Here is a 22,783-nt window from a genome sequence, read left to right as displayed (position 1 = left end):
AATGAAGTGGGTCAGCTCTTTGTATATGTGTGACCCCGCCCTGCCCTCACGTCACCCCCTGTGCTATGCAGCAGCTCCCCACCGGCTGTTTTACACGTGGCGGTGCACATGACGTCAATCCCAATCTCGCAATTCAAAAACAGTTTCCTTAACATGCATGTTCTGATGCTCACGGCTTTTCATCCTTTATGTCTTCCTTTCCCATCCATTATGCTCCATCTTTCATCTTCCTTTTTAAAATGTTTTTAAAGACTATATCCATGCAATCCATCTTTAGAAATCTTGACCTGGTCCCTTAGCTTAGGAAAGTCTCCATCCTCCTGTACTCATGGTAACATGAGCTTCCTCCCATTTATAACGTGTCCTTATAAAATACACACACACGATGCCTCCACTGGTCAATGACTTTGTGAAGACGGATCATGTTGTACCTTCCTAACTTTTCTGGATGGACAAACTCTTTAGAGCTTGGTTTGGTTCTTTAATGATGTTGAAACACATCTCTTAATTCTCACTTAGCCAAAGTCTTAAGTGAAGTTTGTCCTCGCTTTGAAGGGCTTTCTCTGGGCCTTCAAACCTTGGGACCTTTCCTTCTCTTTCTGCACACTGACTGGTTACCCCCGTTATATAAAATTATTAGTTGGGTTGAGAGAGTCATATTAATAATATGGCTTGGATTACTAACTGTGCTTTCATACAAATCTTGATTATTGGTAACTGACTTAGAAAACTTTCCCCCATTCTATGCTTGTTGTCTACTTATGTGAAAAAATGCAAGCAGTCATCTTATTTTAAATTTGTTTCCTTCAATACTAAGCTATCTTTTTGAAGTCTTTTTCCCTTAGAATTTGTGTGCAGGACAAATGTTTCTTTTTCAAAAAGGCTTTTTGAAAGGCTCATGGAAAATATTTAAATGATCAGCATTAGTTATATTGCCTTTGCAGCTATGTAAATAATTTCAGCCCTTTCCCCATCAGAACTCTCACAACTTAACATACCTTCAGAAAATGCGAATAAGATTACACGATAATGCTGTCCCTAAGCAGTTTATTGCTCGGGAAGGGAAACCTGAGTGCAAAGCTGAGAATGCATGTGTTCAGCCTGGTAACAATAAAAAGGATGTTTATAAATGAAATAGCACCACAAATGGCCCCACACTTTCGAGGAGGAAAGCAATTTGGTGAAGTGAAAGATGTTAAATGTTTTAATTTTCTTCTATGCCAGTAAAATCTTGTAAAACAAGGTGACATATTAAATTTTCTATACTATAGCAGTTCCGAGAGCCTGTCAACATTTTCATTATAGACTCTATTTTCAGAGCTTTATAACTCAGCTTTAAGAATTCATTCTAGCCTGACATTTGGAGTGCAAGGTCTTACCTGGGCAACATGTGTTTCACATGTGTTAAAAATTATGAGTTTTTCTACTTCTCAGTTTATAATGAGTAACCTTTTCATACTTTTGCACTTGGCCTGCTCTGCCCCAGAAGTTGGAGGCAGAAGGCTGACACGGGGTAGGTCACTGATGGGGGAAACGTATCTACAAGTGTGGGCATCACTGGCCAGGCTGCCAGTTTTCATCGTGAAGGCTCACGCTCGTACTAGTCAGTCAGGCCACCATAGTGAAAGCAGAAAGAGCCCTACTCCACTGACCTCACTGTTTTAGACTATGCCAGCTCTCCACAGAGCAGGCTCTCATCGATGGGGGAATTCTGTTTATTTCAACATTTGTATTAGTTTGTGGATGACGTTCACACCTTTACTTAAAGCTCCGCACATTCATTCTAATCTTGTAGGTTTGCTATTAAATCTTCTGCGTGGTGGTGTTTCTATTCCTATCATATTTAGCACTCAATAGGGCTTTAGTTAATACTGAATAATGCAGACACCATTTTGTTGTACTTAGGAATACCTGCAGTTACATCCTGCAGTTAAATCTCCTAAAGATTTGTAGTTGGGAAGGTAGTAAGAAAAGAATGAGGGAAGAAAGAGCAAGGAAGCAGAAGAAGAGAAAAAGACATGCTGTCCTTTGGTTTCTGGCTTTGAAATGTCCCGAGAACTGACTACTTAGCGTGGTTTATCCAAAAGAACAGACATAGGCTCTCTAGAAAAGAGTGGAATGCCCTCCATTAAAGCCATGGTACCAAGTCTTCACCTCTGGGTTGTTTCAGAAGATTTCTAGTACATCATCACTTCCATATATAAAGATTGTCACTCAGTCATGTCCAACTCTTTGCTACCCTAGGGACTGTAGCCCACCAGGCTCCTCTGTCCATGGGATTCTCCAGGCAAGAATACTGGACTGGGTTGCCATGCCCTTCTCCAGGGGATCTTTCCGACCTGGGAATCAAACCCAGGTCTCCTGTGTTGCAGGCAGATTCTTTACCATCTGAGATACCAGGGAAGCCCCTGAAACATATGGGTTCCCTGACCAGGGTTAGAAGGTAGGCCCCCTGCATTGGGAGACCAGAGTCTTAGCCACTGGACCCCCAGGGAAGTCCCATATATGTTCAGCATTATTCCATTTACCGAATTGCATTCTATTTTTAAACAGTTGTCAAATTCAAGTTAAAATGTGAAAAGCACCCAGGATATAACCCCAACACGTGTTTCCGTAGTGTGGGCACCGACTTCGTGCCAGTGTCATGAAAAGTTTTATATTTCTCACAACCGGCCTTGATGAGATGTCCCTCCGGAGCAGACTAAGAGACCGATGCTCTGAATAATTCACCCCACTACTAATCAGTGTCCAAGTCTGGTTCGGAGCCCAGGTCTTACAGACCCCCATACCATATTCTTTTCTGTAAGTCATCATGCCTTCCTTTGTGTATACAAAGACGTCCGTTGCATTTTTCTGTCAGAATCACGCTCTACCTAACACCGTCAGTGGCTTTCATTTTCCAGTGAAACATGTTAAGATACAAAGCCTGGACCTCCAGCCTAAAAAAGAAAAAGTGAAGGACCAAATGACTCTCAGTATTTGAAGTTTAAACCAGGAAGCTGCTTTCCTCTGCAACTTCTTTCTTACCTCAGAGTTAACTCTGTCCCTTTCTTTTTGTTAGTCCCATTGCCCTGGATGTATTGATTGTATCCACTGAGTCATCTAAGATGGAAGTCTGGGCGATGTAATTTCTCTTTCTCTCATCCACAACATTCTTACCAAATACCAAGTCATGTCCAATCGTGAAGAAACATTTTTTCCAAGCCGTGTCCAGACTTGAAGAACCACTTTTTTTTTTTTTTTTCTTTTGAATCGACTTACCTTTAAGGACACTTTGAGTTTAGAGCAAAATTGAGCAGAAGCTACAGAGAGTTCCCATTACTTCCATTTCTCCCCATATGCATAACCTCCCCCACTATTAACTTCCCACCTTTATTACAATTGATGAGGCTACGCTGACACATTATATTACTCCAAATTCATAACTTACCTTAGAATTTGCTCTTGGTGTTGTATCTTTTGGTTTTAACAAATGTATAATGAAATGTATAACCCCTGGCAACCACTAATCTTTTATAGCCTCCTTAGTTTTACTTTTTTCTGAGTAGTATAGTTGGACTTACACAGTGTGTAGCCTTTTCAGATCAGTTTCTTTCACTTATAATGCCCTTGTGGCTCAGCTGGTTAAGAATCCACCTGCAATGTGGGACACCTGGGTTCTATCTCTGGGTTGGAAAGATCCCCTGGAGAAGGGAAAAGCTACCCACTCCAGTATTCTGGCTTGGAGAATTCCATGGACTATATAGCCCATGGGGTTGCAAAGAGACATGACTGAGCGACTTTCACTAATTTTCCTCCATGTCTTTTCATGGCTTAGTAGCTATTCCTTTTTATCACTGAATAATACTCCATTGTCTGGATGTCAGATCAGATCAGATCAGTCGCTCAGTCGTGTCCGACTCTTTGCGACCCCATGAATCGCAGCATGCCAGGCCTCCCTGTCCATCACCAACTCCCAGAGTTCACCCAGACTCATGTCCATTGAGTCAGTGATGCCATCCAGCCATCTCATCCTCTGTCCTCCCATTCTCCTCTTGCTCCCAATCCCTCCCAGCATCAGAGTCTTTTCCAATGAGTCAACTCTTCGCACAAGGTGGCCAAAGTATTGGAGTTTCAGCTTTAGCATCATTCCTTCCAAAGAAATCCCAGGGCTGATCTCCTTCAGAATGGACTGGTTGGATCTCCTTGCAGTCCAAGGGACTCTCAAGAGTCTTCTCCAACACTATGGTTCAAAAGCTTCAATTCTTCGGCGCTCAGCCTTCTTCACAGTCCAACTCTCACATCCATACCTGACCACAGGAAAAACCATAGCCTTGACTAGACAAACCTTTGTTGGCAAAGTAATGTCTCTGCTTTTGAATATGCTATCTAGGTTGGTCATAACTTTCCTTCCAAGGAGTAAGTGTCTTTTAATTTCATGGCTGCAGTCACCATCTGTAGTGATTTTGGAGCCCAGAAAAAGAAAGTCTGACACCGTTTCCACTGTTTCCCCATCTATTTCCCATGAAGTGGTGGGACCGGATGCCATGATCTTCGTTTTCTGAATGTTGAACTTTAAGCCAACTTTTTCACTCTCCACTTTCACTTTCATCAAGAGGCTTTTGAGTTCCTCTTCACTTTCTGCCAGAAGGATGGTGTCATCTGCATATCTGAGGTGATTGATATTTCTCCCGGCAACCTTGATTCCAGCTTGTGTTTCTTCCAGTCCAGCTTTTCTCATGATGTACTCCACATATAAGTTAAATAAACAGGGTGACAATATACAGCCTTGATGAACTCCTTTTCCTATTTGGAACCAGTCTGTTGTTCCATGTCCAGTTCTAACTGTTGCTTCCTGACCTGCATACAAATTTCTCAAGAGGCAGATCAGGTGGTCTGGTATTCCCATCTCTTTCAGAATTTTCCACAGTTTATTGTGATCCACACAGTCAAAGGCTTTGGCAGAAATAGATGTTTTTCTGGAACTCTCTTGCTTTTTCTATGATCCAGCGGATGTTGGCAATTTGATCTCTGGATGTACCACAGGTTAAAAGGATATTGTGGTTGTTTCCAAGTTTTAGCAATTATGAATAAAGCTGCTATAAATATACATGGGCAGTTTTTTGGGTGTACATAAATTTTCGGTTTACTTGGGTTAATACCAAAAAAAATTCAATTGCTGTTCTATATGGTTGCTATATCTTTAGTTTTTTAAGAACCTGCCAGACTATTCTTCCAAAGTACCATTTTGCATTCCCACCAGCAATTCATTAGTTTCCTTTTGTTCCATATCCTTGTCATCATTTGGTGTTGCCAATTTTCTGGATTTTGGCCAGTCTAGTAAGTGTGTAGTGGTGTCTTGTTTTATTTTGCAATAACCTAATGATATATGATGCTGAGCACCTTTCACGTGGCTATTGGCCATCTATTTATCACCTTTGGTGAGGTGTCTGTTCAGGCGTTTTACTCGTGTTTTAAACTGTTTTTTTTTTCCCCCTTATTGTTGAGTTTCAAGAGCTCTTTATGCATTTTGGAAACAGTCCTTTATCAGATAAGTGTTTTACAAACATTTTCTCCCAGTTTGTGGTCTTCTCATTCTCTTAACAATGTCTCTCATAGAACAGGTTTTAACTTTAATGAAGCCCAGCTTATCAATTTTCTGTTCATGGATCATGGCTTTGGGGTTGTATCTCAAGAGTCATCACCAAATTCAGGGTCATTTAGATTTTCTCCTGTGTTAATATCTGTAATTAAAAAAATTGTAATATTTTGTTTGACTTTTAGGTCTGTGATCTATTTTCAGTTGCTTTTTGTGAAAAGTATATGATATGTGTGGGCTTCCCAGGCGACTCAGTGGGTAAAGAATCTGCCTGCCATTGCAGGAGACCTGGGTTTGATCCCTGGATTGGGAAAATCCCCTGGAGGAGGGCATGGCAACACACTACAGTATTCTTACCTGGAGAATCCCATGGACAGAGGAGCCTGATGGGCTATAGTCCACAGGGTTGCAAAGAGTCAGACACGACTGAACACACATGCACAAGATATGTGGATTCTTTTTTTTAAAATGTAGTGCCTTCCATCACCATTTGTTTAAAAGACAGTGTTTTCCCCTAAATTTTGCCATTGCATCTTTTTCAAAGATCAGTTGACTCTATCTACACCATTCATATTTTGTTGTATTTATTTCTTTCCATGTCTGCTGGTACCCTCCAAACAGAATCTTTAATCATCTCTTAATTGCATCTCCTACAAAAGTCTACTAATTAGTTTTATAATGTATTTTATACACAGAGGCCAAAGTTGTCTTTAAAAGGTATTTGAAGTTGTTCAGTGTATTCCCACTAGTTTTAGGACCCAATCTAAAGCCTTTAATGACCCAGCAGTTCTGCCTAATCTCACTTCTTCCTTCCATCCTTTCCCCACACTCCCTCTCCTTCCTCCACAGCCAGATCCATTCTCACCAGCCTCCTAGGGATGTTCCAGGCACAACTTTCTCACTTCTTTTCTCACTTGCTTGAGTAAGCCACACAACCTCCTGCATCAAGACTCAGAATATGGAATAATCTCCTAGAGACCCTTATCCCAGTTCCTTCCAGTTAAGCTTATATCTGGTCATTTTTCAGAGCCCTGTTTGGATGTCACCACTTTTTCTGGGTTTTCTGTTGATTTTTTTAAAGCCCAGGAAGATGCCCAAATGTCTTCTAAACCAGGTGACATGAGCTGGCTTCCGAGGAACTCATTTTTTAAAATGTGTTTTATTTTATTTTATTTTTTGCCTGTGCTGGGTCTTCCTTGTCGTGCAGGCGTTTCTCTCCAGCTGCCTGAGTTGGGGCTGCTGTGTAAGTGTGGTGCTCGGGGGCCTCTCATGGCAGTGTCTCTCTTGTTGCAGGGCGCAGGCTGTAGGTGTGGGGCGCCACTGGTTGAGGCTCTTGGACTCTAGAGCACAGGCTCAGCAGTCGTGGTACATGTGCTTAGCTGTTCCACAGCCTGTAGGAACCTCCCAGACCAGGGATCAAACCCATATTGCCTGCATGGCAAAGTGGATTCTTAACCACTGGCCCACCAGGGAAGCCCCTATCTGTTGATTTTTTAAGTCTTAGTGCCAACTGCTTTCACAGCACTATGACTTAACTGTCCTTCATATAATTGCTGATTATACTTTTATTACTTTTTTTTTCCTGCCCACCTGCCCCCCACTTTCATAAAGGAAGCTTTCTGATCAAAGGGGATACCGTGTCTGTCATCATCCCCGATGTGTTCACAGGGGGCACGGGGTCACAGCATCTTAGTGTCCTGCCGGGGCTGTGGGCGGAGAAGGCAATGGCACCCCACTCCAGTGTTCTTGCCTGGAGAATCCCAGGGACGGGGGAGCCTGGTGGACTGCCGTCTATGGGGTCGCACAGAGTCGGACACAACTGAAGCGACTTAGCAGTTAGCAGCAGGGGCTGTGGGCAGTACTGAGCAGAAACCATCTCTAAGGGATGTGGGCACAGCTGCAGGGCAGGGCAGCTAAGGGCTAAGCCCATGATTACTAGGGCCTGGGACTTCTTTGTTTACCTGGGGGTCAAGTAATCAAATCCTGAGTCAGAAGACTTTAATTACCAGTGTACAGGAACCCAGACAGCAGGGATTGGACAGTCATGGAATCTTGGATTTGGGAAAGGTGAAAGTCAGCATGTAGTAGTCAAGCCCTTCGTAATGATCTTAAACCCAGAGAATTAAAGGATTCAGAGTCCGTCTTCCTTCCACATCCTTCAAGACCCCATAGTCCAGAGATCATTTTGGTTTTTGTCATGGCAAGAAAAATAGGACTGTTACTGCTGTTGGCCTCTCCTCCCATTGAGCCAATACGGAGAGGAATGGTGGTTTTCATCTTTTTTATTCTTATGTATTGGATTGGTACTCCATCCATAAGATGTTATGGAATAACCCAAACAAATATTTTGGCCAACCCAAATAATAACCAGATTTCCCTTTCAGAAAGCAGTTTTGAAGTTCTTCCCAGTTTACTTTCAAGCCTCAGTGTTTTGAACTGAATTCTGGGGTGGGTCAGCATCAGAGCATGAAATTCATGTGCAAACCTCAAAACCAACATAAGGCAGAGAGCGTGTGTGGGTTTTTTTCTTTTTTTTTAATGCAGTAAAGAAAAATTCTTATTCACCTAAAATGAGTGTAATATGTAAAATACATGAAGAAACTGATTATTATTTTTCCATTCAATTTAATTTTAAAATTATTTAAATGAAATAGGAATATGCCAGAGTTCCTTCTTAGCTGGTTTCTTGAAGCCCTTTCTCCCTTATAAAGCCAGTAGCCTCCTTTCAGAAAAAGTGAACGCAGTCTCACTTTTCTCCCCTGTATTCCAGAGGTGGATACAGAAGCTGGAAACTTTTTCTACATAGAAAGGTAGTGAGTCAGTGTCCAGAACCGGAAGATAGGTTGGGGCATTACCCTCTGAAATATCTGGGGATATAAATGGAGACATTGTATCAGAGAGATCTCTAACATCTTTTCCCTGGGCTCTTTGGAATTTCTTCAGTATCAAAGTCTTCATCAGTTCAGTTCAGTTCAGTCGCTCAGTCATGTCAGACTCTGCGACCCCATGAACTACAGCACGCCAGGCTTCCCTGTCCATCACCAACTCCCAGAGTCTACCCAAACCCATGTCCATCAAGTCGGTGATGTCATCCAGCCATCTCATCCTCTGTCGTCCCCTTCTCCTCCTGCCCTCAATCCCTTCCAGCATCAGGGTCTTTTCCAATGAGTCAGCTCTTCACATCAGGTGGCCAAAGTATTGGAGTTTCAGCTTCAACATCACTCCTTCCAAAGAACACCCAGGACTGATCTCCTTTAGGATGGACTGATTGGATCTCCTTGCAGTCCAAGGGACTCTCAAGAGTCTTCTTCAATACCACAGTTCAAAAGCATCAATTCTTCATCAGTGTTGAATTATTCTTTTGTTACCTCTCTCATTTTTTAGTTAGCTCTTAAGCACGGTGCTTCACAAATTTACTTTGTATCAGAATCTTCTGGAGGAAATTGGTTAAAGGAAAAAAAAAAAAATCAGGTCCAGGCCTTGTCCTACTTCAGTGAGCCTGTTTTATTTGTTAGCTCCCCACGTGAATCTGATATACATCAAAGTTTAATATGTATATGGGTTCAAGATTACTAGCAAGTTGACTAGCAAGTGTCTAGTGGCGTCTGTGGTGCAAGAAGACTACACCATGCTTTGTTACTCTGTGAACTCCCTCTTTTAATTTACAGTGGAGTTATTTTCTCTGTGGCACCTTCTTTTTCTTACTAGAGTTGAATCCTTATTAATTGTTGTGGTTGTTGTTTAGTTGCTAAGTCATGTCCGACCCTTTTGCAACCCCATAGACTGTGTAGCCCACCAGGCTCTGCTGTCCATGGAATTTTCCAGGCAAGAATGTTGGAGTGGGTTGCCATTTCCTTCTGCAGGGGATCTTCCTGACCCAGGGATCGAACCCAGGTCTCTTGTGGGTTCGATTCCTGCATTGGCAGGCAGCTTCTTTTCCACTGATGCCACCTGGGAAGCCTATTATTAGAAGCTATTAACTATCACATCCTCTCTATTAGATGATATTGTAATGACATCCACTTAGGTAGATGGTAATTTTGTCAATTCATGCTGAACACTTCTTGTTAAGAGTTACTTTTTTCAAGAATATTCCATTGTACCATGATTAAAAATAGCCAGTAAACCATGACTATCAGGAGGATAAAAGCATCATGGGGCACGAGCAATTTATTTTTGAGAGAACCTGGCTGTATTCTCTGTTTAAAAACATAAGAGCTCAGATTAGACAAAACCCTTCCTTCAAGGAGATTTCACTCCAGTAGAACATATCCAGGAGATTTTAGGCTAGTAGAACAGCATGATGATTTTATTTGTTTTGGGGGGAAGGAATTGCTTGTTTTTGTTTTTTTTGCATTTGTTTATTTTTTTCTTTATGGTTAAGACTCAGTGGAAAAGACTCAGTAAAAACATGGTAAAAACTCAGTGGAAACTGAAACTCTCCAAGGAATGATTTAGCATCTTATCTCTAATTTCTTGCCCCTAAGGTTTAAATCATTGTAATAGAATATGCATTATCTTTCTCTTGTTTCTCCTGGAGATTTCCTGCTTCATTACACATCCAAGTGTATGCAAATATTTTTATTGCTAGGAAAATAAAGTTAGTGCATTGGTCAGTTGGCTGGGATTCATGGTACTGTGGGCCTGATTCCTCATAGATTGCCATATGGCTTGGAGATCATGTCATGATACTTCAAACCTTTTATGCTCTGACTAGGAATAGCGTCGGAGAAGGCAATGGCAACCCACTCCAGTACTCTTGCCTGGAAAATCCCATGGACGGAGGAGCCTGGTGGGCTGCAGTCCATGGGGTTGCTAAGAGTCGGACACGACTGAGCGACTTCACTTTCACTTTTCACTTTCCTGCATTGGAGAAGGAAATGGCAACCCACTCCAGTGTTCTTGCCTGGAGAATACCAGGGACGGGGGAGCCTGGTGGGCTGCAGTCCATGGGGTTGCTAAGAGTCAGACACGACTGAGCGACTTCACTTTCACTTTTCACTTTCCTGCATTGGAGAAGGAAATGGCAACCCACTCCAGTGTTCTTGCCTGGAGAATCCCAGGGATGGGGGAGCCTGGTGGGCTGCTGTCTATGGGGTTGCACAGAGTCGGACACGACTAAAGTGACTTAGGAGCAGCAGCAGCAGGAATAGCATCCCCACCATATCCTCCAGCGGCTGCTGGGAAGAATAATAGCAACTAGGAGGAATTTAGCAAGAAGAAATGATCATTTCAGTGGAAAAGTTTAGATTTAACATCATTAGATCCCAGAAAACTATAACTTCTGTATCAGAGTTTATGCTTTCACTGAGTTAGACACTTGAAACTGGGATCCTGACCTCTCAACTTTTAATATGGAAGAGTTTCACCTCACCTGATGGAGATGTATCTATTTTGTGACCTGAGAATCAGTTAAATTTGTAGCCGAAGCAAAGGGATCTTCCTTTCATTTTATATCCTTACCTCTGAGTTCCATTTTAAGATGATTTATTCCCCTAAATATGCACATTTGTCTCCCCAACATCACTCAGGCAATGATAGAAAAAAGTTTATAAGAATTAGGAGGCATGACCCAAATATAATGAAGAGAAAACTGCGAAATATATGTGGACAACAGATTGCAACCATTTGTAGGAAACAAAAGTGAGATACAGGAGGAAAGAGATGAAACAAGATTGATAAGGCTGCAGCTGCCATAGGGTGCCCTGATGATCATCTCCAGGGGTTAAATGTAATAATGTGTAGTAAGTTGATGTGGGGCCTGGGAGACTGTTCTGGAATAAGAGCCCTAGATGTCTGTACTATTTAGTCAAGTTAGATCAGCTGCAAGCAGTGTTTTTTCCCAAAGAGTCTGGACACTGACTTGTTCTATAAGCTTCACCTGGGAGCTTGTTAAAGTTGCAAATATTGGGCTTTAGCCTCAACAGAGGCTCTGGGGGCGGGGCCCAGTGGTCTGACAGTTAGCAAGCCTCCAGGTAATTCTGATTCCTAATTAGCCTTAGATCCACTAGCCTAACGCGCAGTTCGGCGGATTGCAGCTCAGGGGTGGCGGTGTTCTCCTCCGCAGAACCTTGAACCCCAAGGAAAACCCCCAAGGTAGAAAAGAGGAGACAAAAGGGGTGGCTGGTGGTGGGGATATTAACAAATCATCCTCCCGTCTTCTCTGTTTTTTTGTAGAATTCCAGCAAATAGCCATTTCCTAGGTCGAAAAAGGAAAACTATTTAAAATCAGGAAGGGACTGTTTGAGAATGTCTAGAACACACAAGGCTGAGAAATTATGTATCTCATACCTTTCCTAGGAAGTTACTTGTAGACGAGGAGCAGAGAGAAAAGAAAGTCGATGACTAGCAACAGGCCTGGAACGCGGGGTAGGCCTGAGCTCTGCCAGGTGATTTCAGGCTTGGATCCTCCTTAAAAAAGAAAAAAATAATAATATTTTGTTCACTGTGGACTTTTGGGGGAGTCTTCATTTTGATTGTTTTAAAAAAATAACTGCAGCCATGAAATTAAAAGACGCTTACTCCTTGGAAGGAAAGTTATGACCAACCTAGATAGCATATTCAAAAGCAGAGATTACTTTGCCAACAAAGGTCCGTCTAGTCAAGGCTGTGGCCTTTCCTGTGGTCATGTATGGATGTGAGAGTTGGACTGTGAAGAAGGCTGAGTGCCGAAGAATTGATGCTTTTGAACTGTGGTGTTGGAGAAGACTCTTGAGAGTCCCTTGGACTGCAAGGAGATCAGCCCTGGGATTTCTTTGGAAGGAATGATGCTAAAGCTGAAACTCGAGTACTTTGGCCACCTCATGCAAAGAGTTGACTCATTGGAAAAGACTCTGATGCTGGGAGGGATTGGGGGCAGGAGGAGAAGGGGACGACAGAGGATGAGATGGCTGGATGGCATCACTGACTCGATGGACGTGAGTCTCAGTGAACTCCGGGAGTTGGTGATGGACAGGGAGGCCTGGCATGCTGCGATTCATGGGGTCGCAGAGTCGGACACAACTGAGCGACTGATCTGATCTGATCTGATTACTTTTGGGCCCCTTGCCTTGCTAACCAAACCAGCCCTGGCCTTTTTTCGTATCGGTTTCTTGTGGTTGTTGTAACATGGACCATCCATAAACTGGGAAGTGAGACAGGCTTGGTTTTGGTTTGTTGGTAAATCCTGTGGGACTCTTTGCAACCCCATGGACTGTAGCCCTCCAGGCTCCTCTGTCCATGGGATTCTCCAGGCAAGAATACTGGAGTGGGTAACCGTTCCCTTCTCCAGGGGATCTTCCCAGCCCCAGGGGTTGAACTCCTGTCTCCTGCATTGCAGGCGGATTCTTTACCACCAAAGCCACCAGGGAAGCCCCAAGGGAGTGTTAAAGCAGTAGAAGTTTATTCACTTATAATTCTGGGGCCAAAAGTCTGAAATGAAGGTGTTGGCAGTTTCCCATGTTCCTCTGAAGGCTCTCTCAGGGAGAATCGGTTTTTTTTTTGTTTTGTTTTTTCTTTTTTTTGCCTCTTCCAGCTTTTCTTGGTACCAAGCTTATCTAATTAGCCTGTGTCTCTCCAGACTTTGCCTTTGTAGTCACATTACCTCTTATTTTGGCTGGTGTTTTCTCAGTATGATGTCTGTATCGACACTCTCCCAAAGTTGCTCTTAAAAAGATACTTGTCATTGGATTTAGGGCCATCCTGGATAATCTATGGACAGTCTCATCTCAAGAATCTTAATTACATCAGCAAAACTATTCATTAAAGAAACAAAAACAAGAAGGGCAACATTTAGAGATTTAGGGCTTCGGACATGAATGCATTGTTTTTTGAGGGTGAACTGGAGGAAAATTAAGCCTACTATGAATTGCAAAGAGTGGATGCAAAGTAAGGAAAAACAAAAAAACAGTGAAGGAACATACCAGAAGGAAACCTGTTGCAGCTGACCTAGATAAAGATTAGGCCAAGACAGACTGGAGTAGAATAGAGGCCAATCCGCAGGGAAAAGAGACTTGGTTGATTTGCTGAAAGATTTGAAGGAAAAAATGAGATTATAAATACAATTGTTTAAAAGAAAAAAGCAATGCAAATGCCTGGAAAAATTAAAGGCGGAAACTAGAAGAAATTTGTATACACTGCTTGGCCTATCTGCAAGCAGTATTGACATAATTTTGAAAATGTAAGAAGTGCTTAAACTTTTGGCCTTTTTGAATCCACCTATAGGCTTCCCTGGTGCCTCAGACAGTAAAGAATCTGCCTGCAATGTGGGAGACCGAGGTTTGATCCCTGGGTTGGGAAGATCCCCTGGAGGAGGGCATGGCAACCTACTCCAGTATTCTTGCCTGGAGAATCCCATAGACAGAGGAGCCTGGCAGATTATAGTCCTTGGGGTCGCAAAGAGTCGGACACGACTGAGTGACTGAGCACACAGATAATGCACAATGCGTTAATGAATCTATCCTGAAAAGGTAAATGTATCTATGGCAGAAGGTAGATGGTAAAATGGAAAAGAGCGCTAAAAAGCACTGGTAAAGACAGTAATAGTCTCTTCTTACAAACTATGAAATCGAGAAGTATTACCTATCACTGAAAGAAGAATAAGAGCCATGGGTATTATGTCACTTAAAAGTTTCAGTGGTAACCAAAATAAATAGTTCCCTTATCAATATATGGGATGAGGATGTGGTGATATAAGTAAGCTAAGCACTGATCCATCACTGTGAGAAGTCAATAAATAATGTTGAACACTGACAAATCCAGGACTACCCACACTATATAGAGCTGGGAAAGAAGCTGTCAGTAGAGGTTTTAAAAGTTCCCAATGAAGGATAAGACTACTGCATTTAATAAGCCTTTTCTTTGTGGTTTTAAACGTGCAGTTATTATATTAGGAGCTTCCCCAATAGCTCAATTGCTAAAGAATCCACCTACAAAGCAGAAGACCCAGTTTGATTCCTGAGTCAGGAAGATCTGCTGGAAGAAGGGATAGGCTACCCACTCCAGTATTCTTTGGCTTCCCTTTTGGCTCAGCTGGTCAAGAATCTGCATGTAATGTGGGAGACCTGGGTTCTATCCCTGGGTTGGGAAGATCCCCTGGAGAAGGGAAAAGCTACCCACTCCACTATTCTGGCCTGGAGAATTCCATAAACCGTATAGTCCATAGGGTCACAAAGAGTCGGATACAACTGAGCAACCTTCACTTATTATATTAATAATGACAGAATAACCTGTAATGTTTTCCTTGATTCTATGGTTCTGTGGTTTCAGTGTCTTTAGTCATTAGGCAACTTTTAGTGAATAGTTTTTGTTTTTAATATAAATTATTTTAATCTTAGATTGCTTATTTTACTACTACTCAATCTGTGGATATTTTTTTCTGTCATTTATTTATTTATCTTTTTATTGACAGGCGGATATGCAATAAAACTATTTAATACAAAAACAAATAAAAATAGACATTAAGTACAATTTTGACATCTGAATCAATAGGCGTAAAATTTCTGTATCAAATTTATATAAAAGTTTCTGAAAGTTTCCTCTCAGTATGTCTGCTTGACATTTTGTGTGCATCCTGGCAACACAAAGTTTGCAGACTAGGAAAATTTCAAGAGACTTAATTTGAGCAGTGGCCTAGTTTTATTTATTTAGTTAGTTCTTCCTTCCTTCAAGGAAAAAAAAGAAAAAATGCTTCTTTGTGTTTCTTTTTTCCTGGCTGGGGGAAGAGAGGGGTGGTAAGGTGGGGTGGGGGGCGGGGCGGGGGGGGGGTTGTTCCTGAAAAGGAAGAAAAATTCTTGAAAGGGAAGAGATTCTTCTCTATCCCTAAGATTGTTGAGACATTATGTTCTATTATCTTCTGAATGTTTCATAACTTTCACACTTTACTCTTCGATATGCTTGACTTGTATATGGTGGGAGGTAGAATTTAGTTTCATTTTCCTCCATCAGTATCCCTTTCTTCAGCCCATCAGGTGATTGGATTAAACTTTGCCCCCTGCTTTGCACCGCCATAGGCAGTGGCTTAGAGCCTGTGCCCTGTGAAGGATCAAGGGTCCATTAATGTAGGTTATGACTCTGGGCTATGGCAGTGTTTTCTCTGTATATCCTTGCATCAGGAACATGCCGGTTTGGTTACGGTAGCTTCCTATTTTGTTCTTCGTTCAAGTTTGTCTTGGCCTTTCCTGGGCCTTTACATTTCTTTAAAATTTTAGTTGACTTTGAAGGTTTCCTCAAGAAAGTTGTTGGGATTTTGGTTGTAATTGTGTTAAGTTATAAATGTTTTAGAAAATAGTCATCTTTACAGTTTACATTTTTTACAATTCTGACCTTTCCAATATCATCTTCTTCTTCTTTTTTTTTTTTTTGTTTTGGTCTTTAAAACTCAATTTTGAAGTCTATTTAATTATAGAAGTCTTTTGAAACTTTCTGTAGATTTATTCCTGTGTAACATGTATTATTGCTAATATTTTAAATGCTACATTTAATTTCATCTTTTATTTGCTTTTTAATAGGACTCTTTCCCTGGGTAGATAAAATAGATTAGATAGATTAGATAGATAGAACAAATCCAAGAATCTAACTCAATTCTTTTTAATTCTAATAACTTAGCTTGACATTCTTTTGAACTTTAAAATTAGAAAATTAATAAAATTCTGTCATTTGTAAAAATGTTATTAAAGCAGGTTGTTAGGCAATATCTTTCAAAATATGTGACCTATGAAGAGAAATGTAAAGAAAGAAGACCCAACCAATTGAAAAGTTCAGACTATGTTATCTGATATTGATAGGTATAAGTTGTAGAGTTGAATTTTATAGTCAGTATTTACTGAATAGGTATTTTACATAAGTACCATAATAACTACGTAAGGGGCTGCCTTCCTTCAAGGAACTCATGTTGGGGGGAGCAATATATCATTGTATTTATGCAGAAGCTACCAATTTTATAGTCCACCCATTCATTTGTCCTCCAGCCTCCAGTGTTATTGCTCACTTTCTCAATATAGTATGGGAATTTCATTTCATTGGCCTGTAATGTAGTCAATAAATACAGGTCTTGGCGGAGAAGGCTTTCTCTCTACTTGAAATGCAATCTTCTATTTTAGCTTTCAAGGCATTGAATTTTATGAATTTTCATTTTTTATAAAGCCCTCATTGACTCGAGACTGATGTTATGTCTATCTATTTATATGTGAAAAGAATAAAGAAAGCTTGCATTATGGTGTTCTTTAAATACCACCAGGATATTTTTAAAGAGCTGGGTAGTTGAAGAGAATGACATCTCTTGTTATTGATTGAATATACAAGGAGAAACTTCAACAATAAGAAACAATGGATGATTTTTTAAAGAAAATAATTTTTGGAGGATGAAAAGGACCATTTTCCCATGAAGACAGTCAAGATAAAATACAGTTGAGTAGAAGTAGTAGGAAAGTAAAGGACCTCTTAAGTTAATACATTCTAGAATTAAGCACAAAGGTGCTTCTTGAACAAAAGGACCTTTACAAATGAAGGTACATGTTAGAGAGGATTTTTTCAAAGGATCCCTATTTAGTTCAACAGGCTCCTTCAAATGCAGTGCATTTTAAAGGCTTGGAAGTAATCAGACTCTAGCGAATCAGAGAGGAGGGTGTTTAGTATTATCATGGAAGCTTTGGTAACACAGGTTAGTTTGTGGCATCTGCTTTGAACTAACCTTGGGATTCTGATAGTATTTAGAAATCAGGAGTGGAAATTTGAGCCTCTTAATTTTTACTTCCCCCTTTCTCCGTATTTCCTACAATTTTCACATCAGCCAAGGCTGCTTCTGATTCTGGATGTTCTAGTGTTCCATGTCTATGCCTAAGACTTTGCTTTGATCATAATTTCTTGAACTATATCCTCACCCATCTTGGTCAAGCACTTACATTAAATCCCACACATGCAGACTGGAGTCTGGAGGACAGAGGCCTGGTGGCATGCATCTTTCTTTATGCATGTTCTCCACTGCAACTTCCTACCTGCTGACCTCTGGATCTGACCTCTCTGGTTAAGTGTGACTTCCTAGACCCTGGTCTAGGGTTTTCCAGGTGGCGCTTGTCGTAAACAATCTGCCTGTTAACGCAGGAGATGCAAGAGACGTGGGTTCAATTCCATCCCTGAGTCGGGAAGTTCCCCTGGAGTAGCAAAATGGCAAGCCACTCCAGTATTCTTGCCTGGGAAATTCCATGGACAGAGGAGACTGGCAGGCTACAGTTTATATGGTTGCAAAGAGTCAGACCCGACTGAGTACACACACACAGCAGCAGGCCCTGACCGCTAACTCTGTACTGCTTGGCTTTCTCTGAGCCTCCTCGCTCCCCTCTAAGTGACTGTGTGAGAGAAATAAACATTGCCAAAATTTTGACTTTTATCCCCAATACTCCTGTAGGAGAGAAGTCAACTCCAGAACAGTTTAGGGGCATTTTTGCTCCATTATGCTCTCTTACGAATATTTTGATTTTAAAACCTGACACTTTACCTAGAAGAATTGGGTGACAGGTTTGCCTAGGAAGATAAATCATCACTACTTTATTACATCACACAATACTGGTGAAAGGCTTAAATGTCTTTTGGACAGATGGTACCCTGTGAGATTCAAGGAAGCTAGAAACAAGGGCCCATACTGATTCCCTGTGTTGAGATGTTTCTAAAAATATATTCATGTCATAATGAAAATAGACCTACACTACAGATACTTTGAGAGAATAAGCATAGCTTTAGAGTCTGTTTTCCATTTAAGTGAATGAAAATTATGCAGGAAATTCCATTTATATAGGCTGTCAATTTGAATGAATTAGACATCCCTAGGTGTTCCTCTGACAACTGCCCTAGAAAGTCATTTTACATCTCTTTAAACTTGTCGAGCACATAAGCATATGTTTGTCCAGAGCCCCAAATAATTTATTTTCACTCTGCTTCTACTTTTATAACACAAAAGTACATAAAAATGCTATTACTTCTCACAGGGCAGCTTCATTTTACTCTCAGTATCCTCAGGCGTGTATGATAAAAATTACTGTTAATAATGTGACTTGAAGCCTGACAAGATCCTATAATTCTTTCTGAATCTTTATAAAAAGTAAATTATGCACAGCTTAATTTTAAAGTGAATTTTATTGTATTATCGGCAAAAGGCACTCTCACGTTCAAAAGATGTTCTCGATACCAAACCTTGCTCTCAGGCGTTTGGTAAACAGTAACTTAGAGTGCTCTAATTATAGGACTTTAGTGAGACTCCTTATAGGTTCTATTTTACTTTACCTTCTAGGGTAACACAGTTTTTGTTTGTTTATAAAATATCTTAGTATCCAGCTGTGGCAGACTGTTGGTTAATTTTTCTCTGCTGGCTGGAGGAGGTAGCAGGCTAGAGTTTAGCTGGTTCTGAGAGACTCAGAAGAACTTCTTATGTCCAGTCAGTGGTGCTGCCTTTTGCAGAAACTGTAATCCTTTCTGACTTGGAAGGAAGCTATTCAAGTTGGTCAAGGATGTGCGTGTGTGTGCGCGCGCGTGCGTGTGTGCGTGTGTGTATGTGTGTGTGTATGTCTCCTTGAGTCTTTTTATGCTGGGTAAAAGAAAATAAAGGTTTGAGGAATAGAGAGGAAAAGATAAGAGGAGGAGACAGTGAGGAGGAAAGGCTTTATTTAGAGTGAAAGCCACAGGTGTGAAGACTTTTTTATGTTTGAAATAAAACAGGAACTGCTATTACAAACTCATATGAAATGCCCTTGTGTTGTGACGCTCAATAAATAGAGACACATTTCTAAAGCTCTTGAAATCAGAAACCCACTGCTCTGTGACTACTTGGTACTTAAATGGACCTGTAAATATTCAGTAGGACACTGGTCCTCAGTCCTAGAATCTAGGTAATAGGTTATGCTTCTCTGCATTAAACTGCGACAGATAGTAGTGGGGGTTGAGTTTTGAAAAATCTTGCTGCACTAAACCACTCAATTGGTAGAAAAGGAAAACCTGAAACTTGATCGAGGGGAAAACTGTGCTTTTTGTTTCCTGGCATGGTGCGCTTTTGCTCCTGGGCGTACTTGTGACAAGGAAGCGTGAAGATGCGTAGGCAGAGGAAAGGGAGGTTGTGTGACTTGCTCTATCTCCCACAGCCACTAATGGGGCAAAATTAGAACTTTAACTCAGGTCAGCCTCATATTGAGACATGCTTGTACCCACATTAGGCTCCATCCAGTAATTTTAGCAATTGTATTCGAATTTCTAACCCCACTTTCAAAATATTCCTCTGTATCCCATCTGATATCCACTGATCAATATTTGAGAAACCATTTCAAATACCCTGATGGATTTCTATTACAGGGAATGGAGTATTCATTTTTTAAATTAAATGCTCAGTCGTGTCTGACTCTTTGTGACCATCATAGGCTGTAGCTTGCCAGGCTCCTCTGTCCATGGGATTTCCCAGCCAAGAGTACTGGAGTGGGTTGCCATTTCCTTCTCTGGGGGATCTTCCCAACCCAGGGATTGAACCTGCATCTCCTGCATTGGCAGGCAGATTCTTTGCCACTGAGTCACTGGCGGACACCAAATAACCCTCAAAATTGTTACTACAACTTAATTCTTAGTACTTTGGGATAGTATTCTTCATTCTGACTCACTAAATAGCTACCAAATTTCCACAACATAACAATTGTCAGTAACATTTGTTGAATTACCTTAAAGAATATTCCTGGGTTATACTTCTATTTCAGTATGTGCTAATAATACTCATTATCTGTTAGTGTTTAATGAGTTAATAGAGCTAGTGTTTTAGAGTTAATGATGAGAAAAGGCTTTCTTGAGTCCTACTTCGTATGTGTGTGCTACGTCCCTTCAGTTGTATCTGACTCTCTGTGACCCTGCAGACTGTAGCTGCCCGGTTCCTCTGTCCATGGGATTGTCCAGGCAAGAATACTGGTGTGGGTTGCCATGTCCCCCTCCAGCGGATCTTCCCGACTCAGTATGTACGTTCAGTCATACTTGTTATGAGAGCCTAAGTGTTCTCTAGCTGGTACTCTGATCCTAATGCCTGTAGGCGCCCACACAATATTACATGTGATGTTTTAATGAATCGTTAACCGCAAGTGTACTTCAATATTTCGACTTTTTGTGCGTCTTTAAGGACAACTATGGAGTAAAAGATAGTGTTCTGTTTCTAACTGAGAAATGCTTGGAGATGCTCTACAAAAAAGGCATTCCCAGTGGTGGTAGAGCAGCATGTTATCTTTGCAATGTATCCTTTGTTCCTCGACTCAAAGTATCATTCTGAAGGTGTATCAGATCAGATCAGATCAGTTGCTCAGTCGTGTTTGACTCTCTGCGACCCCATGAACTGCAGCACACCAGGCCTCCCTGTCCATCACCAACTCCCGGAGTTCACTGAGACTCACGTCCATCGAGTCAGTGATGCCATCTAGCCATCTAGCCATCTCATCCTCTGTCGTCCCCTTCTCCTCCTGCCCCCAATCCCTCCCAGCATCAGGGTCTTTTCCAATGAATCAACTCTTTGCATGAGGTGGCCAAAATACTGGAGTTTCAGCTTTAGCATCATTCCTTCCAAAGAAATCCCAGGGCTGATCTCCTTCAGAATGGACTGGTTGGATCTCCTTGCAGTCCAAGGGACTCTCAAGAGTCTTCCCCAACACCACAGTTCAAAAGCATCAGTTCTTCAGTGCTCAGCCTTCTTCACAGTCCAACTCTCACATCCATACCTGACCACAGGAAAAACCATAGCCTTGACTAGATGAATCTTTGTTGGCAAAGGAATGTCTCTGCTTTTGAATATGCTATCTAGGTTGGTCATAACTTTCCTTCCAAGGAGTAAGCGTCTTTTAATTTCATGGCTGCAGTCACCATCTGTAGTGATTTTGGAGCCCAGAAAAATAAAGTCTGACACTGTTTCCCTATCTATTTCCCATGAAGTGGTGGAACCGGATGCCAGGATCTTCGTTTTCTGAATGTTGAGCTTTAAGCCAACTTTTTCACTCTCGACTGTCACCTTCATCAAGAGGCTTTTGAGTTCCTCTTCACTTTCTGCCAGAAGGGTGGTGTCATCTGCATATCTGAGGTGATTGATATTTCTCCCGACAATCTTGATTCCAGCTTGTGCTTCTTCCAGTCCAGCGTTTCTCATGATGTACTCTGCATATAAGTTAAATAAACAGGGTGACAATATACAGCCTTGATGAACTCCTTTTCCTATTTGGAACCAGTCTGTTGTTCCATGTCCAGTTCTAACTGTTGCTTCCTGACCTGCATACAAATTTCTCAAGAGGCAGATCAGGTGGTCTGGTATTCCCATCTCTTTCAGAATTTTCCACAGTTTATATTGATCCACACAGTCAAAGGCTTTGGCATAGTCAATAAAGCAGAAATAGATGCTTTTCTGGAACTCTCTTGCTTTTTCCATAATCCAGCAGATGTTGGCAATTTGATCTCTGGTTCCTCTGCCTTTTCTAAAACTAGCTTGAACATCTGGAAGTTCATGGTTCACATATTGCTGAAGCCAGGTTTGGAGAATTTTGAGCATTACTTTACTAGTGTGTGAGATGAGTGCAATTGTGCAGTAGTTTGAGCATTCTTTGGCATTGCCTTTCTTTGGGATTGGAATGAAAACTGACCTTTTCCAGTCCTGTGGCCACTGCTGAGTTTTCCAAATTTGCTGGCATATTGAGTGCAGCACTTTCACAGCATCATTTTTCAGGATTTGGAATAGCTCAACTGGAATTCCATCACCTCCACTAGCTTTGTTCGTAGTGATGCTTTCTAAGGCCCACTTGACTTCACATTCCAGGACGTCTGGCTCTAGGTCAGTGATCACACCATCATGATTATCTGGGTTGTGAAGATCTTTTTGTACAGTTCTTCTGTGTATTCTTCCCATCTCTTCTTAATATCTTCTGCTTCTGTTAGGTCCATACCATTTCTGTCCTTTGTCGAGCCCATCTTTGCATGAAATGTTCCTTTAGTATCTCTGATTTTCTTGAAGAGATCCCTAGTCTTTCCCATTTTGTTGTTTTCCTCTACTTCTTTGCATTGATCGCTGAAGAAGGCTTTCTTATCTCTTCTTGCTCTTCTTTGAAACTCTGCATTCAGATGTTTATATCTTTCCTTTTCTCCTTTGCTTTTCTCTTCTTTTCTTTTCACAGCTATTTGTAAGGCCTCCCCAGACAGCCATTTTGCTTTTTTGCATTTCTTTTCTATGGGAATGGT

The 22,783-nt window shown here is 41.3% G+C and overlaps 1 protein-coding gene across 9 annotated transcripts in view; it reads left to right on the top strand.

Annotated features, from left to right (window-relative positions):
* The window catches only part of DCC (DCC netrin 1 receptor), a 1,367,203-nt gene that overhangs the window by 594,262 nt on the left and 750,158 nt on the right, over positions 1 to 22,783 (top strand). Inside the window, exon 1 of one of the 9 annotated variants that reach the window (XM_044934815.2) lies at positions 11,526 to 11,674. The exons of the other annotated variants lie outside the window; for them this stretch is intronic. The gene's annotated coding sequence lies outside the window, so the exon portion shown is untranslated. Of the gene's footprint in view, positions 1 to 11,525; positions 11,675 to 22,783 lie in introns of those variants that run through there. 9 annotated transcript variants of the gene reach the window in all.

Source organism: Bubalus bubalis, chromosome 22 (assembly GCF_019923935.1).
Source record: "Bubalus bubalis isolate 160015118507 breed Murrah chromosome 22, NDDB_SH_1, whole genome shotgun sequence".
NCBI lineage: Eukaryota > Metazoa > Chordata > Mammalia > Artiodactyla > Bovidae > Bubalus > Bubalus bubalis.
This window is presented reverse-complemented; position numbering and strand designations above follow the sequence as displayed.